The following is a 7,853-nucleotide window of genomic DNA, read 5'->3' on the forward strand; positions in this document are numbered from 1 at the left end:
AAGGTGGTGCAATGGATACAGCACTGGCCCTGGAGTCAGGAGTACCTGAGTTCAAATCTGGCCTGAGACACATACCACTTACTAGCTGTGTGACCCTGGGCAAGTCACTTAACCCCATTGCCTAGCCAAAAAAATAAAATAAAATAAAGTAAAATTAAATTAAGCTTAAAAAATCAAGTGGTCCTCAAGAACATTCTTCATCTTGGTTGTCTCATCTTGGTTGTCTTCCTTTGATAGTCTTTAGCTGATCAACATCCTTCCCAAAATGTGGTGCCCAGAATGGAACAAAATATTCTACATGTGGTCTGACAAAGATAGAAGATAGCAGGATATCATTTCTTGTATTCTGAACACTATGCTGCTCTTAGTGCTGCCTAAGATCACAATTTTTGGCGATTATTGTCATGTTGTTGACTAACATGAGACTTTTTGTCCACTAAAACTCCCAGTTCTTTCTCATATCAATTATTGGCTAGCTACATGTCTTCTTCGAGTAGTTGAAAAGTTAATTACTTTTGCTCTAAGTATCAGTTTTATCTTACTAGATTCAGGCTATTGTTATGAAATCTTGACATCTTTTTTGATCCTGACTTTTGTGTTTTTATCTATCTGTCTATCCCTCTTGGTTTTGAGCCATCTGTAAGTCTAATAAGCATGTCACCTATTCATAAAAATGTTAAACAGATTAGGGCCAGGGACCAATTCCAGGGGAACTGCACTAGAGATTTCTCTCCAAATTGAAACTGAGTTCTTTTTGGCACCTCGGACATTCAACCAGTTCTAAATTTAGCTGTATTATCATTTAGCCCATGTCTCCATCTTGTCCATGAGAAATCTTACTAAATGCTTTGCTGTAATATTGGTCAACTAAATCTATTGCACCTGCTTGTTCTATGGCTCTAGTAGCCCTATCAAAATAGGAAATGAAGTTAATTTGACACGATCTGTTCTTGATGAAATTATTCTGGCCCTTTGTGATCACCATTTTCTTGTGAACATCTCCTACTGAACCATCATTTTAATAATGGATTCAAGAATTTTCTCAGAAATCAAAGGCGTATAGTTTGCTGGTTCTACTCCATTCCTGACTTTACTCTGGGGATTTCCAAGTTGAAAAACAGACAGCTGTATGGGAAAGACCATGTGGGCACACAATTTCCTGCAGCTGTTAGCTATAACTGGAGACTTGTGGGTTTATTTAAGAGCATCAAAATTCTCCTCTAGTTTAAGCGATTATTTGTGGTGTGATGATGTGAGATCTGGTGCCTGGGTGCTTGTGACAAAGCTTGGTTTGCAGAAAATGGAGGATGGACAGAGCTTTATGGTCATAGTGACCAAACTAATGAAGAGATTAGGGATGTGAGTCACAGGGCAAAAGAATATGTCATGGGAATGTGAGTCAGTGGGGTGTGAGAGGAAAAGTGACCTGACTAAAAAGTGAAAGTGAGTAATATATTCTTGGTGGAGTTGTAAACTGGTTCAACCATTCTGGAAAGCAATTTGAAATTATGATAAGAAAATTAACAAAATGTTCATGTGCTTTGACCCAGAGAGCCTACATGTAGTCATATACTACAAGCAGGCAAAGACAGAAAGGAAAGATACAATATATACCAAAATAAAATTTGCCAGACCTTTTTGTTGTGGCAAAGATCTGGAAGCCAAGTAGATGCCCATTTTTTGGGAAATAGGTAGACAAACTATAGCATAAGAAATGAAAAGGCAGCATGGTACAGTTAAAAGAACACTGGCTCTGGAGTTGGAGGGCCTGGATTTGAACACCACAATTAATCATTCAATAAACTAGCATTTATTGAATCCTGACTATGTGTCAGGCTAAGTTCTAGGGATACAAAACAAAAGCAAAAATATACTGGTGTTTATTATCTGTGTGATCTTGGGCAACTACTTAACCCCTCTGGACCTCAGTTTCCTCAAACGTAAAATAAGTTTGGACTCGAGGCCTCTCCAAACTATTGATGTATCATCTTAATGTGCTGTAAGAAACGATGAAAATAAAGTCAGAGAAACATGAACAGATGTATATGAACAGACAGAGAGTGAAGTAAGCTGAGCCACGTTGACAATATACACAACGAATACCACAGCGTGAAGAGGAAGAACTGAAAACAACATTGAGTGCTGTATCATTATAATGATCCAGTTTGACCCTGGAGAAAAGTCGAGAAAATGCTCTTCCTTCCCTTCATTGCAGACAGAGGTGAGGGACTATGAAGGCGGACTATTATGCATCCTGCTAGGTGTGCTTGATGTGTTTGTCATTTTTGCTAAACTGTTTCTTTTTCTTTAAAATCTTCGTTACAGGGGAGGTTTCCTGATTAGGGGAGGGGGAAAGAATATATTCAGAAATGAATATGACATAAAAACAAAAGGCAGTAACTGGAACATCTTTTTAAAAAGAAAAAAGGAGGGGCAGCTAGGTGGCGCAGTGGATAGAGCACCAGCCCTGGAGGCAGGAGGACCTGAGTTCAAATTCAGCCTCAGACACATGATACTAGCTGTGTGATCCTGGGCAAGTCATTTAGCTCCAATTGCCTCACCAAAAAGAAAGAAAAAGGGGGAAAAAATGAAAAAGGGAGGAAAGCGAATGTGAGGATATAGTCAATGTATCACATTGTCTCTAGAATAGGAAGGTTTATACCTAGATTTATGAGAGTAGAGAAAAATATTATTGATGCTGGCAGAGGCCAATGCACTTTATTAATGACTTGAGTCCCAAGAATGGTATAGTTTTGGGTTCTGGTACACTCTCATATAGTGACATCAATATTGAAGGAAAAGACCAACATTTACACCATACCTCATAATAAATTCTAAATGGACCAACTAGCAAAACATAAAAAAAACAAACACTCAACAACCAAACTAGAAGACAGGAATTGTTATCTTTCACAGTTATTGAGAGGCAATACATTTTTAACAAACTGTGATTTAGAGGAAATTGTATAAGATCAAAGATTAATTTAATTATATAAAAATTAAAGGATTTCACACAGCAAAAATATTGTAGACAGACTAACTAGAAAGAAACAACCTGGGGGGGAAATGTTTTTTCCAACAAATTCCTCTATAAAAAAATCTGATATTTGATATCTGTAGTTTGTAAAGAATTGACAGAAATTAATGAAAATAAAGCAGGTGCTTAAAGATTATGAACATTCATTTCTGGGAAGAAACACAAATGATCAATAACCATATTTTTTCAATGTTAAAAAGTAATAATTAGGAAAACAAACTAAAACAACTCTAAGATTTTACTTAATTTACCATCTCTTTCTGTCAATAGGCAGCTAGGTGGCACATCTAGAGTGCTAGGCCTGGAGTAAGAAAGTCCTGAGTTCAAATCTGGCCTCAGACACTTACTAGCTGTGTGACCCTGAACAAGTTACTTAACCCTGTTTGACTCAGTTTCCTTATCTGTAAATTGAGCTGGAGAAGGAAATGGCAAAGCAATCTTTGCCAAGAAAACCCCAAATGGCAGTCATGATGAGTTGGAAACCGCTGAATGACTGAACAACAAATTCTGTCAATAGTCAGACATTTCTTAAGTGCTCACTATGTGTCAGGTGCTGAGAGGAAGAAGAAGCCAGGATCTTCAAGGAGTTTACAACCTAATGAGAGGCAATAAAATAAAAGGAAGCAGAAAAAGGGAAGGGGGAGTTTGGGAGGAGAGGGAGGAGAAGGTATCTGGTGTTGGGATATGGTGGAAAAGTTGGAAAAGTCCCAGAGTAGTGCCGTCAGGTGAGAAATGAAATGTTCTGAGCTGGTTTCTCTCCTTAATGGAAGTTTGGAGTTCACATCTCCACCCTCCAATCAGAGAGAACATCAAGGCTGGTGAGATCTTCCTGGACAGTGAGGTTATCTCTGTCATGAGCTTTTTCTGCAGAGGCAGTGGGGACTGAGTGGCTAAAGTGTGTCTATTTGGAGCCCCAAAGACCTCGGTTTGAGGTTGGAACCTTACACACTTACTAGCTGGGTGATCTTGGCCAATTAACCTCTTTAGGCTTCGGTTTCCTCATCTGTAAAATGGAGACAACAACAGCACCCATTTCACAGAGTTATGAGGGTCAACTAGGATAATGTTTGTAAAGTGCTTTGCAAACCTTAAAGCTCCCATATCAAGGCTACTTGTTTAACCTTGAACAAGTAATTTAACCTCCTCCATAAATAAGGGGAGTTCGATGACCTCTACGGTCCCTTCCAGCTCTAAGGCTGTGCTCAACTTTTCCAGTCACCAAGGGTAATACATGATAACCAAACTCACTGGGGCTGTGCTGTGTACATGGTGAAATGGGGATACTATTGTACTGTTGAATTGTGAATTCATCCAGTCTTTTTGGAAAGCAATAAGAGTAATTAGAATATGCATACTATTTGACCCTCTATTTTTATTACTGACTTATACCCTAAGGATATTATGGATAGGAAAAAAAAGACAAAAAAATTCCTAAAGGTGTTATTTATAAAAGCAAAAGTTTCTAAATATATGATCCAATGTTCATATGATAGTGATGATAGAGCCTTGCTGGCTTGGTTTTGAGCTCCCAGAAGTGTGTGCACAGGAAAAGAGAGTGCAAGTAGAACCTGACTGAAGATGTGAGGGTATGTGTGGATCAGGTTGATTTCAGATGGAACCGGTAAGTAAGTCGGTCAACAAGCATTTATTATGCTCCTACTAGGTACTGAGCACTGTGCTAAGTGCTGGGGAGGGGTACAAAAAAAAAAGACAAAAACAGCTTACAATCTAATTAAGGAGACAACATGCAAACAATTATTTACCAACAAGATATATACAGGATAAATTGGGGATAATCACAGAGGGAAGTCTTCTTGTAGAAGGCGGCATTTTGTTTGTTTGTTGGCAATTGGGGTTAAGTGACTTGCCCAGGGTCACACAGCTAGTAAGTGTCAAGTATTTGATGTGAGGTCGGATTTGAACTCAGGTCCTCCTGACTTCAGGGCTGGTGCTCTATCCGTGCGCCACCTAGCTGCCCCTAGAAGGTGGGATTTTAGCCAAGACCTGAAGGAAGCAAGGGAAACCAGAAGGTGAAAATGAGTAGAGAGAACATTCCAGGTGTGTGGGGCCGCCAGTGAAGATGGGGAGTCAGGAGATGGAGTGTCTCATTCAAGGAGTAACAAAGAAGTCAGTGTCACTGGATTGCAGAGAATGTTGAGGACAGCAAAGTATGAGAAGATAGAGAGGTTCTAAATTATGGAAGACTTTAAAAGTCATTAGAGAATTTTATATTTAACCCTAGAGGTAATAAGGAGCCACTGGAGTTTATTGTGTGTGTGTGTGTGTGTGTGTGTGTGTGTGTGTGTGTGTGTGTGTGTTGGGGGGAAGGCTGACATGATCAGATGTATGTTTTAGGAAGATCAGTTTGAAGGTGAGTGGAGGATGCACTGGAGTGGAGGGAAAGTTAAGGTTATTGCAATAGTCTAGGCATGAGATGAGGGCCTGTATCAGATTAGTGGCAGTATCAGGAAGATAAGGAGGTATTTATAAACAGTGCTATGAAGGTAGAAATGACAGCACTAGGAAACAGATCGTTGTGGAAGTGATACTGAGGTGTCAAGGATGACAGCTAGGTCACCAGCCTGGGTGACCAGTAGGTGGGTGTTGTTCTTGACAGTAATAGGGAAATTTGGAAGAGGGGCTGGTTTTTTGGGGAAAGATAATTACTACAATTTTTAAATTAAAATTTTTATTTTCAGTTCCAAATTTGCTCCCTTTATCCCTCTCCCACACACTGAGGAGGCAAGAAATATGATACCCATTATGCATATGAAGTCACGTGAAACATTTCTACATTAAACACTTTGCAAAAAAAGCAGAAAAGTAAAGGAAAAATGTATTTCAATCTGTACTCAGAGTCTATCAGTTATCTCTCTGGAGGGGATAGCATTTTTCATCATGAGTCCTTTGGAATTGTTATGGGTCATTGTATTGACCAGAGTAGCTAAATCTTTCTCAGTTAATGGTCATTGTGATGTTACCATGTACAATGTTCTCCTGGTTCTCCTCATTTCACTTTGCATCAGTTCAGGGAAGTGTTCTCAGGTTTTTCTGAAACCATTGTCTTCATAATTCTTACAGCACAATAGTATTCCAACACAATCATATACCACCACTTGTACAATAATTCCCCAATTGATAGGCATCCCCTTAGTTTCCAATTCTTTGCCACCACAAAAAAGAGCTGCTATGTTTTTGTGTATGTGGATCTGTTTCCTTTTCCTTTGATCTTTCTGGAGTATAGATATAGTAGCAGCATTGCTGAGTCAAAGGGTGTGCATGGTTTTATAGACTTTTAAGCATAGTTCTAAATTGTTCTTCAGTGAATCAAGGAGGTATACAGGATTGCCTTGTTTCAGTGAGGGCCCAGTTGAGATTGTTACATAAATTTGCTGTGGGCTCAGCAAGATTTTGTGGTTTTCTCCAGCTATATTCAGCAGTACATGAATAGAAGTGAAGGCAGGTGGTGGGAGTGATCCAAGGCTGTAGCTTGGCTGGGCATGACAGGTACCTACACTCTGCTGGCATAATCTTTAAGAACCCAGAAGTATTTCCACACCATGATCAAATATCTAAGTGGTGGTCATTCAACAGGTATCTGGGCACATGTGGGGCCCTTCCCTCATATGAATACTACACCCAGTCCAAGCACACTGTGGGCATAGGTGAATATCCATTCAAAACCTCCATTAACATGTGCATGTGTTTTTTTTTTTTTACCAGTCAACTAGAAGACACATTGTTCAAAACAAAAGACATTTAATTAAAGTGTGTAGCAAACTGAGTAACTGGAAAGACTTCTCCCATACAGACAAGGGTGTATATTCTCACAGGTTACAATATGTACATAAAATGCACGCACACACATATAAAGATATATTAAATTAAAAAAGGAAAATTCTGTATAGAGCAAACAAACCAAACATTAAATGATGGTTGAAGTTTAAAGCAATGCAACATCATTAGTCAGCTGAGAAATAACTACAATTCGTAAAATCTACTACAACACTATTGAGATATTTTTGTGGTTCAGCTGTTTCAGTCATGTTCCACTCTTTATAACTCCATTTGGGTTTTGGGGGGTTTTTTGGGGCAAAGATACTGCAGTGGTTTGCCAATTCCTTCTACAGCTCATTTTACAAATGAGGAAACTGAAGAAACAGGGTTTAAATGACTTGCCCAGAGTCAGGGAGGAGATATCTGTAGGGAGTGCACATGCTGGATCCCATGTATAGTGGACACATGCATCCCTAAGACAACATATAATGTTGGTGCTGCAGAGCCACTGATATCCTCTGGTAAGGTTATGGGGTGAGGCACTTCCTCCACGGTGCTGGGATCCTCCGGTGCTCTTTTCTCTCTGTTGCATGCCACCCTTCTGCAAGACTTTCTATTTTTCTGCCTCTGCTCTCTGCTACCATCTGCTGGTTTTTTTGCTACCATGTAGCCTCAGAGTTAACTAGTGTTTTGGTTCGGCAGTCTCAAGAGTTATCTGTAGTTCTTTTGTACACAAACCTCCAGCCCTTAGTGAATCCTCCCTCACCAATTCCCCCAGCCAGCTAGAGAAGCTATTAACTTTCTGTGTTTCTGACTTCCTGGACTTCAACATCTTACCTGAGTTCTACTCTCATCCTGGAACCTCCCTCAGTGCCTGGGGCCTCCTCACCATGGAACATCCATCAGTCCTTATGGTTTTCTCACCCTGGAACCTCTTTCTGTTATGCTGGTCCCCTTCTCTCTTCTCCTATTGGTGAGTTCCTCCTGAGGCCTCTATTTTGGGGAGATCCTAGAACAGTCAACTTTTATTCCCCTCCTG

This window comes from Phascolarctos cinereus, unplaced genomic scaffold (genome assembly GCF_003287225.1).
Source record: "Phascolarctos cinereus isolate Bilbo 61053 unplaced genomic scaffold, phaCin_HiC Scaffold_2;HRSCAF=192, whole genome shotgun sequence".
Lineage (NCBI taxonomy): Eukaryota > Metazoa > Chordata > Mammalia > Diprotodontia > Phascolarctidae > Phascolarctos > Phascolarctos cinereus.